Source organism: Diabrotica virgifera, chromosome 2 (genome assembly GCF_917563875.1).
Source record: "Diabrotica virgifera virgifera chromosome 2, PGI_DIABVI_V3a".
NCBI lineage: Eukaryota > Metazoa > Arthropoda > Insecta > Coleoptera > Chrysomelidae > Diabrotica > Diabrotica virgifera.
The window spans coordinates 58,084,251-58,097,798 of NC_065444.1; the positions used below are offsets into that span (position 1 = coordinate 58,084,251).

Consider the following 13,548-nt stretch of genomic DNA (forward strand, 5'->3'; position numbering starts at 1 on the left):
TTTAGCGTTGCTTGTTAACATCTCAGTATTGCTTGCTTTATATTTGTTCTTGATAATGTCTAATTAGAGACGTCATACTTGGCTAAATAAACTGCATTAATATCTCGCGGTGCCTCAGCTCCATTTAAAAAGTTAATTCCATATCGAACGATAAACAAGAAGAAACGATTTATGATCCCCAACCTGATCATTTAGTGGATCTCCATCCATAAACACAGTTATTAGAATCGAGCCCTAGATCTGGCTTCTATCTAATCAGCAGAAGATCGTACCAGTGCGTAACGAAAAGAAGAAAGATTTTTAATTATTAGTGATTATAGCCGTTAATGATCTGCTCAAGAACCATCATCAACGTTATAAATATTATAAGATATGAGAGAGGTAAACGGAGTGTTCACTGATTATATTTACATAAAAGTTGGTTGGTTGCGTTACAAGGAGACTAAAATTGAATTGAAACAGTTATGGCACCGGAGAATACGCCGCAGGGTCGGGTTATGAGTATTTATTTATAAAGCTCAACAAGGCCTTGAATGTTCATGTTCTAAAAGTTTTGGCACAAAATATTTATCGGATTTTTTTAACGAAGAAATTTATTTCAACATTAATTTATTTATTTAAAACTAATTATCATAAATTTCAACTCAATGCTTAACTAAAATAGACTATCGAATTCGGTGGAGCGCCCCATTCTGCTCTACTAAAAGCAAACTTTGAATGTCTCTCATGAGGTCTGAGGTCCTGGGCGGAATTCAGATCGATTTCTCTCAGTTTTTCGTAAATTCGCCATTATTTACCTCGGGTTTCCCAGCCCCATTATAAACATTCCTAGACAATAAAACCCAAATCCATCCTCTATTGGGCGAGCCTGCGGCAAGTTTGGAGGGTTTTTGTTTTTGGGAACAAAGAGTACCTATGTGGTGTTGTCAAAGCCAGTTTTGGTAATGGCATGATGCTAGGTCTGGCCAAAACATAATATCATTATTAGCATGATGTTCGTGGACAAACTGAAGCAATTTTGAAAGGTAGTTATCAATATAGGTCTGATTATTCATAGCTCCACCCCTCACTCTTCCCAAAAAAGGTCGAGATACACCCCTGTTAGAAATTGCGCACCAGACAAGGAGTTTATCTGCAAATTTCCTTTTTTTGTCTTTACCATTGTCAGGACATTCCCCTACGTTGTTCATATAAAATCCATCGTGTCCCTTCATTTCAGAATTGCTTAAATTGACTTTTTGTCATCTAAAATAATTATTTTTTCATTGACAAAGTTTACTCACCTCCGTTGACAACAGCATCTTGGTATACGAAGGGATTGCGCTTGGGAGTATTTGTGTTACTCACCTTTCGATATTTAAGAATTCCTTCTTAATTCCAACGATATCGTAATCTTGGGAGGATCTGTATTGACAAGTCAATCTCCTAATTGACATTCCAACCTGGTCTTTGGCTCTTCTCACCAACCTCTCTGATCTCTGTACAGTAAATGTACGTGTCCTTCCACTTTTTGGCAGATTCAGACATGCTATTCCCTGTTCGCACTCCATTATTGTCCCTTCGATTGATTTGTGTCCAATGCTTTTTCCTTCCAATTCTGAATATTACTTTTTTGTAAATCTTCATATACGCCCATGTTGTCCTTCCAGGACATTATTATTGGTCTACCTTTTCATCTTTTTTGTATTTGCTTTTGTGATAGTACCATTTTTGTCATTCTTTCCTTTCCCATTCTTTCAATGTGTTCTAAACATCGTACTCGCTCTGTGCTTTGATTACCGTTGTTATTTTTCGTTCGTTATGTAGTTCTTCAAGTTCTTTATTATTCATTCTTCTCCATTGACCATCAATTATCACACCTCCATATATTGCTATTTATATTTTTCTCTCCCATCTTTCTAGAACGTCTATTGCTGATTTTCTAAGCACTCATGTTTCACATGCATGTGTAGCTGTAGTCCTTTCATGCTATTTCGTTTGTTGTGTTATTAATAGTCATTTTTACCATTCTGACGATTTTACTTTGTAGACCCATCTCTTTCATTAGTTGGTATTTACATGTATGCTTTTTGTCATGAGGATCTTTCAGTGCGTCACAATTTTTCGATTTCTTTCTAACGCGTTAAATTGCATGTGACAGAAAAAAACGCACGTCGGTGATTACATTTCGTTGGTGACATTTATAACATTTATTCTAGTTGTCAATAGATGGCGCTATAATCGAAATAAAAATTATTTTCGAATTATATAATATATCCACGAATATAATCTGTACAATTTATAAGACTATACAAATCAAAGAAAATACCATTTTATAAATGCAATAAACAGAATTGATTTGTTTTTATGCCAAATTGCAAATAAAATTTAACAACTGTCAGATTTAACTAAAATGTCATGTTACTAAAATGTATATTATCACGGACTTACCTTTTTTTCTATCATTTGTGACGCACAGAAAAATGCTCATGAAAAGAAGTCTACATATTTTCTTTTTAACCTATTATAGACCTGCTTGAAGTTGACGAACTGGATATATTATTATACTACGGTGTTACGTTCATAGCACGTAGTCTTGATTTCTTTTAGCACAAGTATTTGGTCTGTCATCGACCAATTGAAGACACAAGTGCATGAAGGGTCTATGTGACAAATTTTTCAAAACATGTTTTTTATGTTAAAAGTAAGTTGTTCGAATCTAAAAATCTTTCAAAAAAGCCAATCACGTTTTAAAATTAATATTTTCTAAATTACTAGAGTGTAAAGGATCTATGTACACAGTACATTTTAAAATGTAAGTGCATAAAGGATCTATGTACACTTTTTATATATAAAAAATATATAAAAATGTATAAACATTCTCAATTTCTTTGCAAAACGAAAATGCAGCAGCTGCATAATACTCTGGTTAAAGCGGAGAGTGCAGGAAGAGTCTATACCGGTTTCGGAGATCTTTTTCCCCTCATCAGTAAACCCATATCCTCTTCTCTCCGCTTTAACCATTTACCATAGCTTAGGGCCTTCCCGAATTGCAAAGAAAGAAATGTCACGGATGAACTAGGGCCATCTACCGGAAAACAAACTAAGTTATCAATCGAAGCAGCGCAGAAAACGACAATAAATATCGCCTCCGTACCACCAGATTGACAACAGGTGGAATACTTTCTTTGGTTACACCTCCTGAGACTTTTACAATTTATAAGTCATACAGGTGCCGAGAAAATTAAGATGAGAGAATTTTAAATAATTCACAACTCATCTACTCAGCATGGTAAAGCTCCAACAAGAAAGATTCCTTAATACTCAAAAGAGTAAATGAATTAAAAATGTATAAACATTCTCAATTTCTTTGCAAAACGAAAATGCAGCAGCTGCATAATACTCTGGTTAAAGCGGAGAGTGCAGGAAGAGTCTATACCGGTTTCGGAGATCTTTTTCCCCTCATCAGTAAACCCATATCCTCTTCTCTCCGCTTTAACCATTTACCATAGCTTAGGGCCTTCCCGAATTGCAAAGAAAGAAATGTCACGGATGAACTAGGGCCATCTACCGGAAAACAAACTAAGTTATCAATCGAAGCAGCGCAGAAAACGACAATAAATATCGCCTCCGTACCACCAGATTGACAACAGGTGGAATACTTTCTTTGGTTACACCTCCTGAGACTTTTACAATTTATAAGTCATACAGGTGCCGAGAAAATTAAGATGAGAGAATTTTAAATAATTCACAACTCATCTACTCAGCATGGTAAAGCTCCAACAAGAAAGATTCCTTAATACTCAAAAGAGTAAATGAATTAAAAATGTATAAACATTCTCAATTTCTTTGCAAAACGAAAATGCAGCAGCTGCATAATACTCTGGTTAAAGCGGAGAGTGCAGGAAGAGTCTATACCGGTTTCGGAGATCTTTTTCCCCTCATCAGTAAACCCATATCCTCTTCTAAAAAATATATAATAAATATTTTTTTAAGTTTTTTTTAATAGTGTTAATAAATATATAAGTTTTAGGAGTACCTATCCTATAAATTTAGTCTATTTAGACCTTATAGTAAAAAAGTTCTAGTATAAAAACTTTAACTTCATTTTTCTCAATGACTTGCAAATGTCACAGACCCTTCACGCACTTGTGTCTTCAATTATTTCTAAATCCTGCGAGATATTCGGCCAATATCTTTTCCGTGTATTGATGTACCTAGCTTGTTTTGGCCATCGTATCTTTCATTCACATTACATGCCCGTAAAAGTTGTTTAGGTTCTATTGTATCTAGGGTATTTTAATCCTTCCTGTGTTTCTTCTTATTTCTTCATTTGGGATGTAATCCAGTCTGGATATCCAACACGCTCTTCTTAGATAGTCCATTTCTATTACTTCCACTTTTTTCTTCTCATTCATTGTCATTTGCCAATATTCAGATCCGTATGTCAAAATTGGTTCTATGTACAACCGACTTGACGATTATCATTTCTCTTCGTAAACTAATTTTAGGAGACCAAAGTAACGAGTATAGTGTTTGTACCATATTTCGGCCCTGTTTTATTTTCTGCTGGATGTCCCGTTTGCATATTTACAAATTTACAGATGCTAGCGTGTGTAGACACCAGGATGTTGAAATCAGTTAGGGTTTGGAATAACAGTACATTTACAAATGCTAGCGCGTGTTGACACTACGGTGTTGAAATCGGTTAGGGTTTGGAAAAACAGTACGTTTACAGATGCTAGCGTGTGTTCACACTGGGGTGTTGAAATTAATTAGGGTTTGGAAAAACAGTACATTTACAAATAACACAAAAGAGCAACATAAAAAATAATGTTGTTCTGAAGCTATTTCCTTGTGGCATTTTTATAATTAACTATTTAGATGGGAAATAAGCCACAATTAAATTGAAAAAAATAATTTTATTAACGTTTCGACGCCCAAATCGGGTGTCGTTGTTAAAATACAAAATACTACTAAATTAAACAAAAATGTTGTTGCTTAGTAAAAAATACTTTAAATGTTTAATATATGTCTGAATTGTCAATATAAATGAGTCAGATTAAATAAATTGAAGACCTGAGTGGAAGAAGGAGGTATGTAACATTTCCTAAAATTTTGAGTTTCTTAGTGAATGAAGGTGGTATGTAACTTAACTATCATTATTATGCCACTTTTACTGTACCTCTAAAAAGCTTAATAAGAGATATTCTAGTGGATGAAGGAGGTATGTAACATGTAGAATACAATTCTTGAATGGAAGAAGAAGGTATGAAACATTTTTCGTCTTTTTCAGGTTTAAATTGTTTATAACTCGAAAACTATTAACTTTAGAGAAAAATTACAAAAGACCTTTTTTGTTTCCAATGATCAAAAGAACCTAAAATAATGTACACAGGCTGCAAAATTGATTTTTTTAATTTGTTTAAATTTTTTTTATAAATGTAGCTAAGGCTAGGGTAGCTATTAATAACAAAGGCAAGGTAGACGGAAGAAGAAACGCCAGGTCGAAGAAAAAAGGCCAGGTGGCAGAATACCGTCATGGCTTAGACATCTGTAAGAATGGTTTAACAGATCCTCTGCATCCCTTTAGCGAGCTGCCATTAACAAAATTACTATAGCCAGTTTGATAGCCAACATGAACATAGCAACATGAAGAAGAAGATTATTTTGTGTTCAATTACATAAATTTCTGTAAAACTGAATATAGAGCATTATTTCATGCCACATACCCCCTTCATCCATTTAGATAAAGGATAGTTATACCAACTAAAATTAATGGAAGAAGGCGGTATGTACAGTTTTTATTTATTTTTAGAAAAAATACTAAAAATCAAAACAAATTATCAACATTATATGTAAAGGAAAGCTTATAGCAATATAAATAAAACCAAATAACACAAACAATATTTTCATGATAAAAGTAGAGGAATAAAAACTGTAACTGCCCATATCTAAAAAGGTAGGCTTTGTAACATACCTCCTTCTCCTTCTTTCACTTAGGTCTTCAATTATTAGAAGAATTTTTTACTAAACAACAACATTTTTGTTTAATTTAGTAGTATGTATTTTGTATTTTGACAACGACACCCGATTTGGGCGTCGAAACGTTAAAAAAATTATTTTTTTCAATTTAATTGTGGCTTATTTCCCATTTAAATAGTTAATTATAAAAATGCCACAAGGAAATATCTTCAGAACAACATTATTTTTTATGTTGTCCTTTTGTGTTAATATATTATTGTTTATATCCCAACAACCTTTAATTATTTATTAATACCTAAATCACTTAAATATTTTTCCACAGCAGTAGGTATATAAAATCAATGTCAATAGCCGTTAGCATATGCATGTATAACCACTAAAAAAGCTAGCTGCTTTCAACACTCTGGTGTCCAAATCTGTTAGTATTTGTAAATGTACTGTTTTTCCAAACCCTAACTGATTTCAACACCCTGGTGTCTACACACGCTAGCATCTGTAAATATTCGTCCCGTTTCGATGTTCCTTCCTTCGCTATCACTGTCCCTAGGTATTTAAATTCTTCGCATGTTTTGTTCTTCTGTAATCGAGAGTTGTGGGTCTCTTCGGATATATTGACAATATAAATCAACTTTTTTTAAATAAAAAGTTTTATCGATTGCAATAAAAAAAGCCAATAAAATCCAACCGGGCGGATCCAAAGCTGTTTTGGTAAGTGTGGTTTACTGCTTGAATAACGTTATGTTACCGGTCGTTTTCTTAACATACGAGGTATTCGAGGACATCGATTGCCATTGCGAAATGTGATTTTTTTCATTGCATTACTTATCACAACTTTTCACTTGCAAACAAGGCTGGAAAACCTCGTATTCGTGTAAAACATTGGCCTAAGTGGAAGTCCAGTTATGTCAACAATATAGGAAATGTTTTTTTACGTTTTGCTTCTTCGACCTTTTAGCACATATATTATGTAAACAAACATTCGAGGGAGATCCCGCTTTGTACATTTATTTTTCTTTATTGGCCAGTAAAAATCTTTACAGCTTTTTGAAAGTTCTAAAAGTTATGTGAGAGATAGCTGATGAGAATTCCTTAAAGATGTACAGCTAATTTTGCATTGTTCTTAAACAATCATTAAAAAGTTAAAAAATCATTTTTGACCTAAAAAAATGTTTCTTATACAGTGCTAGTCAAAAGTCCGTATCCCCCCCCTCGTATCTTTTGAACGGTTATACCAATAATAGTGAAATTTTTAGGGAGAAAATAAACGGACGTAAGCTTCTTAACTAGTCATGTCAGGTGACGTAATAGTGACAGATGACATTACAGCGTCACTGTGACAGATAATTTTAAATGGGATCTTATGGCAAGTGATACACCTCGTTTCAAAGGTATTGAAAATACCTATTCAGTAATACTAGTTTTGATTGAGTTTCAGCTAATTTTGATGAATAAATGAAATAAATATAAAATTGTAATTTCGCATTTAATTAATAAAAATTCAAAATTCCGCCTATGATTACTTGTCAAAAAGGTTGACGTTGACGTAAAAACTACTAGAGACTTGAAAAACTTTTTTGACAAAAAAATCATGGCGGACATTTGAATTTTTATTAATTAAATGCGAAACTACAATATTATGTTTATTTAATTTATTCACCAAAATCAAAATCAACTTAAACCCAAAAAAATTAGTATGACTGAATAGGTATTTTGACTTTCAAACGAGGTATCACTTGCCATAAGGTCCCATTTAAAATTATCTGTCACAGTGGCTCTGTAACGTCATCTGTCACTGTTACGTCACCTGTCATGACTAGTTAAGAAGCTTACGTCCGTTTATTTCTTCCCTCCAAATTTCACTATTATAGGTTTAACCGTTCCGTTCAAAAGATGCGAGGGGGGTACGAACTTTTGACTAGCACTGTATATTAGGTATAGAGAAAAATGGTTCAAATAGAAGTTGTAGATCTTAAAAAGTTCTTTAATTCTAAATTAAACGACATATTACGTACATAAACAATTATCCGAGATAATTGCAAAAAACCCTATTTTTGCAGTATTCTTTTTCTCATGATCATCTTTCAGTGCGTCACAGTTTTTCGATTTATTTCTAACGCATTAAATTGTATATGACAGAAAAAAAGGCACGTCCTTGATTACAGACATTTACAACATTTATTCTAGTTATTCTAGTTGTCGATAGATGGCGCCATAATAAAAAAATATTTTTTTTAATTAGATAATAATATTACAAATATAATCTGTATAATTTATAAGACTATACAAATCAAAGAAAATACCATTTTATAAATGCAAGAAACACATTTGATTTGTTTTTATTCCAAATTGAAAATAAAATGTGACAACTATCAGATTTAACTAAAATGTCATGTTAGAATAAATGTCATAAATGTGTATTATCACGGACTTACCCTTTTTCCTATCATTTGTTACGCACTGAAAAATGCTCATGAAAAGGACAATACCTAATTTATAAATGTTAATAAGTTTGATTTTTGCATAATGACATGTATGTAATGCAACTACTTGAAATTATGACAATTAATGAGTTACGGAAGTTTGCAAAATCTCAGCTAGATCGGCCATATAGTTTTTTATTCAATTTGTTTATCCCGAAGAGTGATCATTTAAATAACTGTTTGAGGCTTCAATTAAGATATATTAAAACAAATTTAACATTTTATCAAAATTGTTATTAAAAAACGTTTAAAAAAGGGCTGACTTTTTATATAGCTTCTAAACATGTATAATAACTGTGACTTTTTTGTATGTCACGCGTTTGTACGATAATTGCAAAAATTAATTAATAATTAATGATTAAAAATAATTGTAGACAATTGCAAAAAATCCTTATAGTAGTAGCAGTAGTTGATAAGTGTTAATAACTTTGTTTTTTGCATAATGAATGACGTGTAATATGACTACTTGAAATTATGAATTAAGCTAGATCGACCAAATAGTTTGGAAGTTATTCAATTTATTTATACCAGAGGGCGATTATTTAAACAGCAACTGTTTGAGGCTTCATTTTTAGATATGCCTATTAAAAATGTTTTTAACATTTTATCAAAATTATTAAAAAAAAAACGTTTGAAAAAGGACTGAATTTTGGCTTCTCAATATGTATAATAATTTTTACATTTTTTGATGTCACGCGCTAGGCTCACTGAAAAGATGGTGAAAAATCACAATCTTAAAAAAACCTTTTATAACTAGTGTGACCAACTAGCCCGAAAAATCCGGGACATGGCCCGAATTACGAAGTTGTGTCCCGGCGTCCCGGACAAGGCTTTCGGGCCATCCGAATTTTCAACTTTTTGGTAAAAGTCTATATTTTCGTTTTTATTCTAAGAATTTACATCAAATTAAATTGTTGAGACGAAAAAAAAATTTTTTATCGTGGTATAAATTTTAATAGTTCTATGAAAGAAAACGAAAACTGTGAAATTTTTTTTATTTGTGTGTTTTAATTATCGTCTTCCGAAAAGACCATTCAAAAACAATAATAATTCATGTCACAATGAATCAAGCCTAGGCACGCATGCCGCATCGAACGATGTAATGTAATGATTGCTGATGCATCTTTTTTTAGGTTTTGTCAACCACTTTAGGTAGATAAACCTCTTGAGTTCGTTCGCGAAATATGATTAATTTCCAAACCGTTGCATGCTTTGAGCCAAATTCAAATCTGCTGCGTTGCAATATGATTTTTTTATCTAAACATTTATTTTATTGTCAGTACAGTAATCAGTTTGAATCCGAAAATCGATTAGTGACCATCTCGGAATTATTGTTTTTGACCTGACTTTTTCATTCCAATGTATTATTATTGTTAATATGAATATGGAACCAACACAAGAAAGTAAAAACAGAAAACGATATTGCACTTTCAATAAAATATTGGAAGAAGAATTTCCATTTTTGAAAACTCTAACAGTGACGTGAAGTGTGATACTTAAATTAAGATAAGATGAAAATCCAACATCAGTTGATTTTCTATTTTTTCTTCTTTTTTGAGAATGGTTTCTGGATTGGAAGTCGAAACGTCAAAAACTAACAAAAATATAATTATCATTATAACCAATTGTGGCTTAATCCCATCAAAAATATCATTGTCAACATAAAAATGTTAAATAACCAATAAAATGATGATATTAGAGTCCTATATTTAAAAAAATAATAAATGGTCCGATTTTCATTCAAAAGTCCCGGATTTTAGGTATTTTTTTCAGCATTGTCCCAGATTCGACTGAATTGGAGTTGGTCACACTATTTATAACTAATAACCAAGATGACAATTTTTTTCGTAAAACCATATTTCCATTGTTTATTAACATTTAGAACTGAAAATTTAACATATTATAAAAGAAGATCTAAATTTTATGATACATTTTACAGATGTCATATGCCTACCGTGAAAAAGATAATAACTCGTTAAAGTGATGGTACTCATAAAATACCGCCTGTCCTACCTCCGTATTTTTTAGGATGGAACTTAAATTGGAGCACACTGAAAAAATTTGCAATATCTCGGTTTTTATGACACGTAGAAGCTTGATTTTTTTATTTGCGGTAACTCCATAAAATAATAAGAACTGTGCTATTATCACCTCCCGGAAAAATAAATTAGTGAAATTTTTTCATAAAAAAGTTAAAATATATTAAATATATAAAAGTTATTTAATAAGAAATATTTAAAATTTCATTTATTAATGTATATTATTTATATACGTTTATAATAATTATCCTTGTAAAGTAGGTACAAAAAAATTCGTTTCAAAATTTAATTTAAAACTATTTATTCAGAGAGTTTAAAGACTTTTTAAGAAATAAGTTGTTTAATATTTTAATTTAAATAAACATGTTTGGAGTATGTATAAATTTATAATTAATATTATGTATTTACACAAATAATATACATTAATTATTAAATGTTAAATAATTATATCGAAATAATAATAAAATTCAATACCTCTATATTGGAAAAAATTAATTTATATTTATTTTTCTGGGATTTTCCGATTTTTCCGGGAGGGGAAAGTAGACGAGTTCTTATTATTTTCTCGGGCTATCCCTGTTTAAAAACAATAAATGTTCTGCGTTCTACAAAAGGCGAAATATTTCAAATTTTTCCAGCCCGTTTCAATTTGAAGGTCCATTTAAAAAAAAACGGAGCTCCCAAAGTTCTCCTCCACTTTAACGTGTCGGTATTTTACGAGTACGATCGCTGGGTTATTCCAATTTTGATAACAATTTTGATGACATGTTAATCATTTTTTAATATACGAAAAGATTGGTCATAAATTATACCTCAGATTCTGGGGTCAAAAATAGGTTGATTCAACCTCACTTACCTATATACAATAGTGCACACAAAAAAAGTTACAGCCCTTCGAAGTTACAAAATGAAAATGGGTTTTTTTCATTTTTTATTGAAAATGGACATGGGGCATTTTTATGGCAGCAACATCTTAAAAAAAAATAAGTGAAATTTGTGCACCCCATAAAAATTTTATGGGGGTTGTGTTCCCTTAAACCCCCCCAAACTTTTGTGTACGTTCCATTTAAATTATTGTTGTGGCACCATTAGTTAAACACAGTGTTTTTAAAACTTTTTTGCTCTTAGTACTTCTTCGATAAGCCAGTGTTTATCGATATATTTTGAATATTTGTCGAATCCACCACATATTTGTAAATGGTTAAGTACGATTATAGAGACCTGTTAATAATCTGATTTATAATTTACATTTTTAGGTATATTTTGAAAAAGAAGCTACATCTCAATAAAAGGTGACATGAAAAAAAGACAAAGAGGCAACAGTTTTAAAAACATTCTGTTTAACTAATGGTACCACAATAATAGTTTAATTGGAACGTACACAAACATTGGGGGGGGGGGTTTAACGGAACAAAACCCCATAAAATTTTTACGTAAATGTATTGAAAAAGAAGCCGCATCTCGGTAAAAACTGGCTTATCGAAAAATACTAGGAGGCAAAAAAGTTTTAAAAACGTTGTGTTTAACTAATGGTACCACAATAATGAATTAATTGGAACGTACACAAAAGTTTGGGGGGATTTAAGGGAACAAAATCCCCATAAATTTTTTATGGGGTGGACAAATTTCACTATAATTTTGTTTTAAGATGTTCCTGCCATAAGAATAATATATGTACATTTTCAATAACACATCTCTAATAGTTTTCGATATATATTGAAAAAAATCGATTTTCATTTTGTAACTTCAAAGGGCTGTAACTTTTTTTATGAACACATTTGTACTAAGGTAAGTTAGGTTCAATCGAACTATTTTTGACCCCAGAATGTGTGGTATAATTTATGACCAATCTTTTCGGGACAACCTGTATATTAAAACTGAAGCCTCAGAGAATCGATTGCTCAGAGAGAATCGAATATTCGCTCTCCGGGATAAAAAATGGAATAACTATAATACAAACTATGTATTTGGTTGATCTAACTGACATTTAGCATAGTTCAATAACTCATTAATTACCATAATTTTAAATAGTTATATTACATGTCATTATCCAAAATACAAAGTTAATGACATTTACAAATTACTGCAAAGATAAATGGATTTTTGGTTTTTTACAGTTATCTCGGTCAATTGTTCATGTGTTTTAATTTAGAAACTCTCATGTTAAAGAACTTTTTAAGATCTATAACTTCTATTCCATCCACTTTTCCCTAAAATGCATAAAAAACGTTTTGTAGGGAAACAATTAATATTTTTGCATTCTTCAGGTTTGTTAAAATCATAGAGTGTTATCAGCGAATTATTGATGATAATCTATAATGGTAGGGGAGCGAAGTATGCTAAATGTGCAGTCACTCGAGCGTTATGGGGACCTATTGGGTTGTGAAGAGTAGGTTCTAAAACCAAAAGAAGTTAAGTAAAGTTTTCCATTTTAGTGGGCGCTTGCCATTTTTTAATTTAATTTTCCATTTTCAACAATCGTTTTTTCCGATTATAACGCCATCTATCCATAATCCGAAAAAATGTTTCGAATAAAAGTTACTTATTTTTACGTAAGGAATCCAAATCTGCAATAAAAAATGGGGGCTCCTATTTAAGATTTTAAAGTAACCCCCCACCCCACCTCCGTGGGGGGTCGTGTTCGGTGCCGTTCGATAGATTTTTCAAAAATATTGAATAAGTGTATTTTACAGTTTTTCGATCTGATGTTCATTTCGCGAAATATCGCGGGATTCGTATTTAAAATATTAAATTTACCCCCACTCCTCTCCGTGGGAAGTCGTGTTTGATATCATTCGATAGATTTTTAAGAAATATTGAGCATACATTTTTCAGTTTTTCGATCTGTCATTCATTTCGCGAAATATTCGCTTATTTCTTGTGAAACTTTGGGACTCACCCATTTTCTTACGCCCGGCTCAAATCGTCAGATTTTTTAAATATACACTCTTTTGCATGTACTTAACTTACCTTATAGTCCTGTCGCCAGGGGGGGTACAACGGCCTCCTGTATTCAGATGGACTTACCCAAGTTTTTTTTATGTATTTTGACTTGTAGAACACGA

The 13,548-nt window shown here is 31.8% G+C and overlaps 1 protein-coding gene across 6 annotated transcripts in view; it reads left to right on the forward strand.

Moving 5' to 3' along the window:
• Window positions 1-13,548, forward strand: part of LOC114337868 (partitioning defective 3 homolog B) — a 295,752-nt gene that overhangs the window by 29,420 nt on the left and 252,784 nt on the right. The gene's annotated exons all lie outside the window — the stretch shown is intronic.